Genomic DNA, 12,526 nt, shown 5'->3' on the forward strand with positions numbered 1-12,526 from the left:
GATAAACACAAGAGCTAGAAAAGAGAAAACTTTATTACATGTGTTAATTTTATGTTGGAAAATTACCATAGCTATTGAAACAAGTGATAGAGAGGCATGAGGAAGGAAAAATGGATCTGTAATTGAACAGAAATTGGCTCTGTTAAATATATATCATAGAATCATAGAATCATAGAATCAGTAAGGTTGTAAGGGACCTCTGGAGATCATCTAGTCCAACCTCCCTGCTCAGCAGGGTCACCTACAGCATGTTAGACAGGATTGCATCCAGGCGGGCCTTGAAGATCTCCAGAGAAGGAGACTCCACAACCTCTCTGGGCAACCTGGTCCAGTGCTCCATCACTCTCACAGGGAAGAAATTCCCCCTCACGGTCAGGTGGAACTTCCTGTGGTTCAGTTTCTGCCCATTGCCTCTTGTCCTGTCACATGGGACAACTGAAAAGAGTTTGTCCCCGTCCCCTTGACATCCTCCCTTCAGGTACTTGTACACACTGATAAGATCCCCCCTCAGTCTTCTCTTCCCCAGGCTAAAGAGGCCCAGCTCTCGCAGCCGTTCCTCATAGGGCAGATGCTGCTATGCTGAGATCTCTGGCAGACAAACATTGGGGATCCTGTAGTGGCTGTCTGTAACATTGTTCCTACCTGAGGACCCATCTCTGCCAGTTGTCGCTGTCACAGAGCAAGAGGGATTGAAGGTGACACAGGACTATTCCTCTGTGACCCACTGAGTTCCATTTAAAGCTCCAGATATCAGTGCAAAAGCTGACAAATGTGGGTTCATGGAAATACTCGAGTGGCAAAATTCTTTGGATATGTTTCCTTCTGGAGTCCATGCTTTTGAGGACATACATACACTTCTGACACAGATCTATGGTTGGGAATACCTTGCAGATGCAAGAAAATCCATTTCAGATGACAGTTAGAGATCCCAGTAGTCTTCTAAACCCTTCGTGTCTTGGTTTTAACTCAGACACTTACCTTCCCGACCAGATGCTGCCAAGCTGAAGTCCTAACGTTTGCCAAGGGCTTTGAAATCAAGCAAAGCATGTTCAAGAAGTACAAGGAATTACTGTAACTGGTCACGCTCCATTCTTAGGGAGGTTGATAATAACTTTTATACAGTGCTCTTTGTTGTGAAATATCCCAGAAGAAAGGTACCCTGCAGGCACAGAGATCCAAACAGGATTTTTGAATGGGATATTCAGTTCAAACCCTCTCTGTTAAGAGATTTTTTTAATTTGTAAGGATGTGAAAGGAAGAATCTGGATATCAGACTGAATATTTGAATATCAAGCCTTGTCCATCTGTAAGAGTTCCTCATTCATCACCGTGGGCAAGCCATAAAGCCTCATCCTGAAGCTTTTAAATGGTACTGCCTGGTCACAAGTACAGAAACAGAGTGAGCTCCATTTTCACGGTTCAGTTCACTGGAGGAGGGCGCAAGCTGAACAACAAATGCAGTTTATAATTGCCCAGCCGTTCTGCTTGTAGGGTCTGAGAAACTTAAATGTCACAGTATACAAATGGGAATTGTTGGGAGAAATAGAGCAATGCAAGGCTCAAAGTGATTTCAAAGGCATCCAAGTCCAGTGTTTTTACTAGCTTGTAATAAAAGTTTAAGGCTGCAGTAGATTGCTTGAATTCCCTCAGAAAGATCCAGTTTCCTCAGTGAAAGGCCTTGAGGACAAGGTAGCAGATCCTTAGTGGGTCCCGTGGTGGAGACCTGGTTTTGTTAGATGGGAGGTGTTGCAGAGCCTCACGGTTTGGTGGGTTTTGGTATTCGTGAAGGACGTGCATCCAAATCCCTGCCAGCAGAAATGGGCCTAGCATTCCAGCTTCACTGATTTTGCCTTAAACATAAGGCTATTCTGCTTGTTCAAAAACCGATTTTGAGTTCTGAGTCCTAATTTAGCAGGAGTATCTGACTTTCTCTCAAAGTCTCCACTGCTTCATAGCTTCCCCTTGGGACAAGCTGGTGTGAGTCCCCACCATTGGATACCACCTTCTGCTGCAGGGGATTCAGGGCAGAGCCCGCTCAAGGCACCTCAGAAGGGCCAGTAATACCCAATATTGCCATCCTGAGGACAAGAGGCCAGGCCTGGGTTGCTCCTGCCATAGGAAAGGGGAAGGAAGGGAGGGCAGAGCTGTGACAGAAAACCAGGGTTGTTACTGCTGCCTCTGCCCTCCTAGAGATAGGAAGGCAAAGACAGAAGTACTGTTGCAAGATGAGGCCTCCATTTACCCCAGCAGCAACTGTGGCCCTGGCTATCTGCACTGCCCCAGGGCCGCTGCAGCAGCGAGGATCTTTTCCCAGGACTCTGACACCCTGTGTCACTGTGACAGCCTGTTGTCTTACCCCTGCAGTGCCTGTGCCTTGCGCTTGTCCTGCGTGGGGTTGTCCTCAGAGGTCTAAATACCCCTTCAAAGCCCTGGGTATGTATCTACAGCACATCAGTCCATGGCAAAATACGTACCTGCCCCTGCTGAAGTCTTGCTTGGTATCGTAGAGCCGTCTTCCTCCTCCCACTGGCAGGATCCAGTGCAGCTAGTGTTTTGCAAGATACCTGGAGTTAAAGTCTGTCCTTCTCCACTGAAGGACACCTTTACTGGGTGGCTGGCGCTGGCCATGGGCAAGGCATCTCACATCTTGTCTGGGGCACAACAAAACAGGGCAAAGGAGAAAAGGAAAAAAGGCAGAGAGAGAGGCTTTACTTGCAGGGGATTCTCTCTACCTTACTTTGGGAGTGGAATATAGCAGCGCTACTAACTTACAATGCAAGGATCAATTTTACATGTGGATTAAATAAAATGTGATGCTATTCTCCATTTTCTAGGTGTTTTCCTCAGGAATAAGGTGTTGAACTGAGTTTTGTTTTACCTATTTTTTTAAGAGTAAGGTAGAAATTAAGGATTGTAGGCAGTTTTGAAAGGGTTTGAATTACATGAAATTTGGAAAATTGTTCTTTTTTCACTAATACATTTTCCAATAAAGAGACGGTTTGCAAGCACTAACCACAAGACATTCTATGATGATATATCACAGCACTGCCACAACCACTTTGGGAAGCAGTAGATGGGAAAACTTCAATTTTATAAAAGCTAGGGTAGGTCTATCTTGAAATAAAAAGTCCCCAATTTTGACAATATTAGGCATCCCATACTGTGAAGAAAATTGAAGAGAAGACATTTTTTTTCCCAGAAAATATTGGCATTTCCAAAAACAAGACATTCATATGTGTCATATGTGATTTACAGCAATAGGTGCACACAAACTGTTAACAAGAATGTCAGAGATTCATTTCTAAATTGGGCACTTGCACCTGCATGTGTAATATTCCAAACATAGTAGGTGCCTCTGACTATTTCCCTGTGTCTGATTTTGGAAATTTTCTTCTTGCTCATTTAAACTCATTACTTGCTAAAATTTCATCTTAAATATGTTTGCCTGCAATATTCATCCTGGAGTTCTCTGCAATACTGTTTCAGATGTTATATTTTCAGATGTTATTTAATTGTTCCAAAACATTTTATGCTCTCCTTTTCATTTCTATCTGATCTTCCAGTAAACCTTCCTAATCCTGATACACTGTTTTCATAGTTTCTTCAATAATCTCTTTGAAGAGACTGGACAAACTACACCATCTCTCAAGTGATGTAAAACATTTCCCTAATGTGGCTATTATGATTGCCAAGAAATTCCTGACTTAGTTTGAGTGTTTCCATACTGCATTCATGCATGTCAGCAACAACCACGGGAGCAGGCTGTCTTCCCTGGAGATTGCTCATTCCCAGAGGGGCTATTTTGCACCTCCAGATTGTTGTGGCTGCCTCTGCCAGTTCCACTGTGCTCAAAGGGGTTCCCGTTCCTCACCAGGAAATGCCCATCCCCAGCTACCACCTGCCAAAAGCCCATCATGACAGACAGTTTTTAGCATCCTTTGAAACAATCAACTCAGATAGCCACACTTGGTTTCTTTTTATAGCTAAATACTGTCCAGTTGCCTCTTTCTGAGGAATGACTTTTTTTTTTTCCTTTTTCTGTGTCTAGAGTAAGTCTTGACCACCCAAGCAAGGCCAAAGCATGGAAGCTTTAAGCATAGAGGCACAGAAATAGGATCCTCTCCCACAGCAGTTTTGAAGTTCCTGCTCTTCAGCTGTTGTAATTCCCTCATGTTGTCCTTGTACCGCTGCTGCTCCTCTGCTCTGCCAGCAGGAATTTCAGCCTGCAGAGCTCAGCCCCCTGCCTCCCTCCCACACCAGGCTGCGTGCAGACTGGAGGGCTTGTGCCATTTCTCTGTGGCTATGGGGATATGGGAAGACACCAAAGCAGCGCGGTGCAGCACCCCTCTTGCTTGAGCTCCTATCCTCCTCCTGGTGATGAGCAGGAGGTGAAGGAGAAGAGAGAGCATCGATGGGGCCCATCAGGGCAGCAGCCAAGGCACAGTGAGGAGGCAAGGGCAGACCTGTGGCCCTGGGGCTCCGTTACACAGCACGCCAGCACAGCAGAGCCTGCTGACAATACCTCTTTGCAGTCTCCTGACCCCTGTGTAGAAGAACAGAGGTCCTCTTGTTTCTAGCCACTGCAAGCTTTCTAAACGGAATCAGGATTTGTTCTTCTATCTCTATTTATGAGAGCATTCAAATACAGAAGTTAAACCCAGGCTTATCCTCTCTTGTCTTTACATAAAAGCTCCCACTCAAAGCAGACATGTTCTGAAATCTATTATCCTCTATATTGTTCATAGTGGTTCTAATTTTTCCCACGTTGTTCAAAGCTCTATCCTCAGGTGACTGTTCTATGAGCTTTCACAGCTCAGTTTTACCTTTCAAATAAGATTTATCCATTAAAAAACAATTCCACTGCTTTTTGCAGCTATCATTTTGTCACATATGGATTTATTCAATAAATGCTTTTAATAGCAACATTTCTAGGCTTTGTTTGTCAAGTGCTGCCAGGCTTTTACAAGCCAGGGTTGGCACAGACACTGAATTGCCTCTCTGTACCCAGGAGAGTGTTCCCTGCTGGTCATGACTGAGGTCCTGCACACACAACTAAATGAAAGGAAATTAAAAATATGAGTATCTACATAATTCACAGCCAGTAAATGGTGGAGAATAACAGGCTTTCAGCAACTTTCCGACCTCAGCCAAGCTTCTAATAAAAGTAGGGATATGCAGTTTTGTCTTGCAATTCCAAGATCTATCCAAAGACCTAGAAGCCCACGGTCAACACAAGTACCAGGGCAGAGAACTTTGACGGCCATCAGCAAGAGCAAATTCAGCCAGCCCAAGGGCACAGGGAAATAACAGCTGACAAGACTGCAAAGAGAGGTCAAGTATGCCAAAAATCCTTGGTTCCTGGGTCAGCTTGAAAGACATGGCAGTCAAGCAGCGTTGCTCTTGTCTATTGGCCACCTGCTGTGGAGCGATGGGTCTCTAGTGTTTGCATCTCGGTGTGTGTGGCATCTATAAATGCAGGACTTCATAAGCGTCTCTGAATAACTGTAAAACAAAAAAATGATGCTGTAAAGGAGAGGGAACTCTCCTTTTGTTCTGTTTCCCTGATATCATACTTTTTTCTGAGGCCTTCGGATGTCTATGGTTAAATTCTTGGCCCAAATTCTCATCCCTGACAGTGGTGCAGTTGCTAAAACAATATCAAAAGATAAAAAAATTATACTTTGCCTAATATTCACTTTTTAGTTTTTCCAAGAATTATAAACTCCTTTTGGTGCTTATTTTGCTTCCTTTCAATGACTTGTTTAGGACGTTAGGACATTAGGAGGATCTCTCTTTGCTCATCTTCTTCCATGCTCTTCATAGTCCCCATGGTCCCATAAGGACTTATTAATTAAATTCTCTCAACACACTGTTTTCTCTCTCTGACTATCTGTCTTCTGTGCTGCTGCTTGCATACATTGCTGAGAGGAATCAGAGAGAGCAGAGAACCAAATATAAAAAAATCCCTCCAGGAATGTAGTGTTCGATTATACAGAGAAAACCGACAGTTTAGATTGCTCATCTTTATTTCCCAGAGGATACCTCAAATGTCTTTGTTCTTTGGCTTTTTAAAAAGATTTTCCTTTTCTGGTAAAATCATTTTACCAGTGAACTGCAAGCCAGGCTTTTGGTCACATTTACCTGCTCTTGCATTATTAGTTGTTGCATACTGGTCTTTTCCATGCTCTGCCTCTGACAAACAGATCCAGGGTGACCCCATTAGCAGCACTCCCTCCCCATGGCTTTCTGCCTGGGTTCTAGGACCCTCCATGAACCTCTCATACTTCATACAAAGCAACAACAGGTTCTCCTCACAAAGTGTCATAAATGCATTACTATTGATAACAGTGATGATGAGATCCCTAGAGAGGCCAGGTAAGGAATGAAAGGGGGGCCTAAAGCCTCCTCTCATCCTAACATGATGTACCTGCTTTATGGACAAAGAACAACTTCTGCTCCCAGAGCTGTCAGTCAAAGTCAGTTTCCTCAGTGTTAAAGTTACTATAAAAAAACAACAGAATAACTCTTAAAAACATAAATGCTAAGTGCAGTAGGAGACATAATTCACCAAGGATTTTAAGATGTGAGTTCCCTGCCTCTTTCAAAGTTCATACATTTGTATTATTCATAAGCATCCTGCATATGTTACATGTGCATGTATATACATTTTGGTATGTACAGTATTTTGCTTTTATCTAAATAGAAAACTGTAATAGGGAAGATGAAAGTGCATCTACCCTCTTACACTTCACGCTAGTAACCTGGCATTACCTCTAGTTTGCTGTCTTCCCAGCTGGCTAGATACTGTATTGTTTATGCTGGATGTCCTCCAAGATTAATAGCATCATCTGTATAGTTTTAAAACTCTTGCTAAATCTCTTTGTTTTGAAATTTGATTGTGCCCAATCTTCATTATTTTAATCGTTTAATGTATGATAATTAAGGTTTAATTAGATCTAACAGATCCCGAGTCAACCCAACATATTCACATCCATCTGAAAGCTGTGGGAAGCCTAAGACAGAAAGGGTTGATTCTAAGCTGTTTTTCAGTCCAGAGACCAGGTATTATTTTTGCCACTGACTTACGTTTGACTGCAGGCAAGTCATTTATCTTTCTGTTTCTCCAAAGGATTCCAGCTTGCCGCGTGTACAGCCTCACTGGGTCTCAGTACAGGTTGACATCTTTGCACACAAATGTTACGAAAATAACAGTAACAACCCACAGCCTATTCAATATGCAGCTGCCTTCTAAATGGAACTGACTGCTGTTTATATAGAGTACACGAAGAAAGACCGTGACCAAAGCAGCCTCTAAATATGCATGTTGCCTCTGCGTAAAACAGAACATAAAACATGCCTCCTCAATCCCTTAATATCAAGTTCTTCCAAGATTTTGGTACTTCCTGGGTGACAGACTCACAGCCTATACAGAGGAATACCTTCCACTTCGTGTGCACTATGCAGCCCTATCTGAGCCATGCCTGTTGCATCCTAAAAATGCTGTTGCTGCAATGTGTGCAGGCCTGGTCTCTCCATCCCCAGCAGAATGTCTCCCCAGAGACACAGTCAAATCCAGAAGAACATCTCCAATTCTGCCTACCTCCTGGTTTCAAGGAAGGATCTCTCTCTGCCTGAAGTTAATTGCCAGTCACCTCTTCTGAAGATGAAGCAAGCAGCTATCATGTTTTCCTTTCAAAGACCAAACCAGATTGCCTTGCTTCACTTCTCCATCACCTTAACCCAGCACTTCAGTGGTTAGAGGATTCACCTAGGATGTAGAAGACACAGATTCAATTCATTCCTCCAAAAGATAGATAGACCCATTTCTACAGGGCATACTCCAGTTCCACAAGGGTTTCACAAGGGGACCTTCAGCTCCTCCTAAAAGTTTTTCTCTTTCTCCAAAATATAAACGACAGAACATTGATCCTGAGAGAAATCACAGCTTGCCAGTCTACTGGCTAGGGCTGTCACCTGAGAGTGAGGAGACCTGGTTCTCCTCCATGCCCCAAGGACTACTTCTGTATCTTATCTGGTGATTTTTCTTTATGTGTAAAATAAGTAAGTGCAGATTACCCTTCTGAGGAGTATAAAGGTTCTCTGGCACCTTCCTTGCAACAGCAAGTGGTATGGTGAAAGACCAAGACCACCATACAGATAACAAATCAAACCTTGACTTAATTCATCATAAAAACAAAGTAGGAAGAAACAAAGATATGCAGAAACCTGCCATTTTCATATCTACAAGAAAAACATACATGTTAACGCCCCTCAACCTGATAAAAGACTTCTCCAACATTACATGCAGCTGGCCAAATGTGTGGAGCTATTCACTTGGTATTAATGAACACATGCTCATAGGAAGACACAACAGGTGTGACAAAAAGAGCGTGCATTTGGTCCAGCCAAAGTGTCCTGTACACATGTAAAATTAATAGGTTACAGAACAAGTAACCACTAATAACTGCACTTCTCCCAAACATAGCTTTTTGCAGCAGGAATGGCTTTGTGGAGTCAGCAGCCAGCCTTCTCTGAAAATGGTTCTAATAGACTAATTGAAGATCAAATAAAAAATCCCCAGAAAAATAATTCCTTTAGGGGAAAAAAAGTGAAAAAGACAGAGATACAGGATTTCTAGCAAACATGGAGCTAGAATTTAGATTTTAGGCCTTAGGAGAAAAAGAAAGCCTCCTATATTTCTAAATTCCTTTGAACATTTTCAGATCTGTAAAAAATACTCAACTAGAATTACTGTAATCAAAATAATACAGTGTATATTTTTGTAATCTAATTTGGAGATTCTTTGTACTCCCCAAATGTAACACAGGCTCATTTTTTAGGCAGAAAACATTTTTGTTGTCGATTTTTTTCTCTGAAGAAAATACAGTTTTAAATGAAGTGCCAGATGGAGTCTTAAATTTAAGCTAGTTCGTAGCTCTTAGAACCTAAAGAATAATCTGAGAGTTTGCAGTGTTCTCACTAGTCCAACATCCAGTCTTTTCCATCGAGCCAGTTCTGATCACTGAGCACCATTCAGCTGCTGCCTTGCTTTTTGTTACGCTTTCAACAAAGCTGCTGAGCATTTCTGACTCAGGTGGGCAGAGCACAGCACACCCCAATAGCCATGGCCACAGACGGGGAGGATCCCAGCAGGAGCTGGTGTTGCCAAGGAAGAATTTGTCAGAGCAGAAGCTCCATGCCAAGCGGTGGGAAAGGGAGGAGCAGACCAAAATCACCAGCAACCTGGTCTGTGGGAGGAAGAGCATGGTGGGAATTTTTTGGTTGGTGGCAAAGCACCAAGGCAAAGAAAAAGGGTGCCTCAATGCTGTATGCACTCAAATTTGAAGAGCCCTCTGAACATCCTTTAAGCTGTTTTGTCTCATTTACTTGGAGAGACAATATGCTGGAGATACAAACTGTTCTGTGAATGCTGGAAAGGTGCCAGGAGCTGTGTGAGCAGGGTGGAGGAGAAGGACATGCCCAGTAAACTCTCAAATCTTCTGGGGAGTGGCACGCTGCACACGTGCCAGGAAAGGTTTCTCATTTTACAGTGGAGGTACAGGTATGTCAGTTTAGCTTCCTCCCAGAGAATCTGAAGGAAAAGTCTTCCCTGAGTTTTGTGCTTAGCTGTTCTGAGAACTGAGTTTGATATTTTAAACTGAATGCCCATGCACTAAGAGCTGAAAAGTGTTTCAGCAAAAACTGAACACTAAACCAGGTTTCCCTCAGCACCAGCCAGCTGTAGGAGATGGAGAAAATAAATAGCTTGGACAGCTCGTTCAGTGCTGAATAGCTGTAGCATATGCAACTTTGACCATGGTGTTCAGGATATCTGGAAAATTTCTTCCTGCTTCAGCACCAATCATAGCCCTAGTTGTACACTTGAAAATCTTCATTTCGTTTTCTACCATGCATATGACTCCCCCTCAGTCTGCCTCTCCTTTTCAATAGCTGCTGAATGCAATACAATCTTCCAGACTATCTATGAATTTACACAAAAGTCCAAATTCTTTTTACCAAGGCTCTACTACTCGCTTCTGCATTCAGGGTGCAAATCATCTTGGTCTTGGTACACATCTGAATCCATGGCCTAGCAAGTCCTGTATGTTGCTGTCTCCATACAGTTTCTTTGTATTTGCAGGCATGAGCTGTAACCACCTATGGTTACACTTTAAGTACAAGAAAAACGGCATTGTAAAAATCTGGAGCAGATCAGCAAATTTTTTGTGAAATTTAAAGGATCTTACAGCATTCTGAAGTTAGGTCTACTGCTATTATTGCTACATGCATGCCACTTATCATTTCAAAGAGATCATTTGCTCACAGCCTAGTTGCAGTCTAATTAGCCTAGCCAGAAGCCTGCCAAGTTTGAAAAAAAAAATAAATGTTTAACTGACAAGTGAGACATTAACTATTTGAGAGATCATAACATCCATAAACTTGTTAGTCTTCTTCAGTAGTTTAACTTTCTTCTCACATAAAACAGATTTTCAACTCAGGTAATAAAAAAAACATCTTACAGAATCCAAAAGTTAGTAAAAGAAGAGAAGCTGCCCTGTGAGACCTTGGGCCTGGAGTTTTTTCTTCAAAAATCTTCCCTCAAGTCTTAGGCTTTCAAAGCCTACTCTAAATAAATGAAGAAAAAGATTGGTTTGGGAAGTCCAGCCATGGCTTGCAAAGGACAGGGTGGAAGCTCTGTCCCTTCCTTGGCCTCAGGTTTTCCATACAACCACAGGCAAGCCACGGAGACATTTGCCAGAGAGCTTTGTCCCTACAGAACCTAATCTGACAGGACTGGGTGTAGATGTTAATTTGCTCCTGACCTTTATACAACTGTAAAACTGTAACCTGGCCACACTGTAAGCACTCCTACTAATTTTACACTTCCTGGGGCTTATCTATTATGCAGAAACAGACAGGCTTCACAAGCTGGGAAGATGTACAAAAGACTAGCTTTTTATCACAGTACAGTAATATATATGTATGTTTTTTGTTTTGTTTTGTTGTTTTTTTACATCAATGGTATCCTTTTTAGATAATTGACTACAGAAGATCTACAGAAACTTTCCCATCTGGATAAGCTATCCACCTTCAGGGAGAAGCTGACAGCCAAAAAACCAAAAAGTAGACAATAATACTTTTTTCTTTTTTTTTCCTGCAGCTAAACTAATTTGTAAAACACACAACACTCACATTATTTTATAGAGCAATAAAGATCCCCCCAGATGGTCCTAAACCTCCATAACTTATAACAATATTTTTAAAACTTTGTGATACTGGGTTGGTTTGAAATACATGCATAGATTAAAAAATCCATTTGCTTATAGTTAGCTTTTTTTAGACTAGATTTATTCATCCCACCACACCCAACTAGATCTTTAAAATGTCAGGTAGCTAGGAGGAGGACATAATAACACGGCGCAAATATCTGATAAGTATAAATACCAAAGCAGGAGATTCTCCAGTCAGAGTGGAAAAGGGTTTGTACCATTAGTTTTGTTACAGGTATTGACATGAGCACATCTCACAGCCCGGTTGTACTTTTTGGATGAGGAAACAGCCCTTTACTGGCTCCCAAGAGAGTATATCCGAGACCTCGAGACCTCATTACTAAATCAGACAAAACTCTTATGTTATTATATGAATTGATACAGAGCAAAGGGATTGCAAAGATAGTAACACACTCTGGAGATTCTGAGAGAGAAAGCAGTGTTCAGCGTGGGAAGGAAGAGGCAGGACAAGAAAAATCAAGTTGTTCTGCACAAAGTAAAACAAGTGGCTTTTTGTTCGATTGTTTTAATGGACTTGCAATCTTTGTCTCCTGAAATCTCCTTTGCCATGATAACCACAGGTTCTCTTCTGAAACCCACTCTCCATATAGGGCACACGCTATGCTCACTCAAAATCTCTATGCATACATTGGCTGGCTGCTCCCAACTGCTATATAAAGCCCAGCTTCCACCTGCCTTTTCCTCAGTGCAGGCATTTAATTATGCTCTTTGTCCTCTGTACAGCTGCAGTTTTTCACAAATCTTATTTATCTGGAGATTTCAGCTCCTCTTTTAAATTGGTTGAAATTGGGTTCCATAGTTTTTAAGGGGAATTGCTGAATGATTGAGAAATAAACAACACAACTTCATAAACTTCATTTCAAAGGCAACCAGGCTAAAAAATGCCAGTTTTTAATTTCTGCTCCTGTTCATGCCAAATGTTGTCTAACATTTCAGCAGCAATCTGTGGCCCTGAGAGCCTCTTTCAATATTCTATCAAGAATATAAAGTAAATTGTAATAAATGTAGTCAGTATAAAATGAAATGAGACAAAATTGGTTGCTGGGATGTAAAACTGAAGTTGACAGGCATTTGAGAGGAGACTTGCAAGAAAATGCTTATTTTGTGCATTTCTTTGGGGCTTAGCAGCCTGGAGCTGTCAAGATGGTTTTGCACATGCTCAGCAGCAAAATAAGGGAACTGAGCGATTTACCAGTGGAAAATGTAAGTTCCTACTGCATTAAGGAAACCTTGAA

The sequence above is a fragment of the Rhea pennata genome, chromosome 2, assembly GCF_028389875.1.
Source record: "Rhea pennata isolate bPtePen1 chromosome 2, bPtePen1.pri, whole genome shotgun sequence".
Lineage (NCBI taxonomy): Eukaryota > Metazoa > Chordata > Aves > Rheiformes > Rheidae > Rhea > Rhea pennata.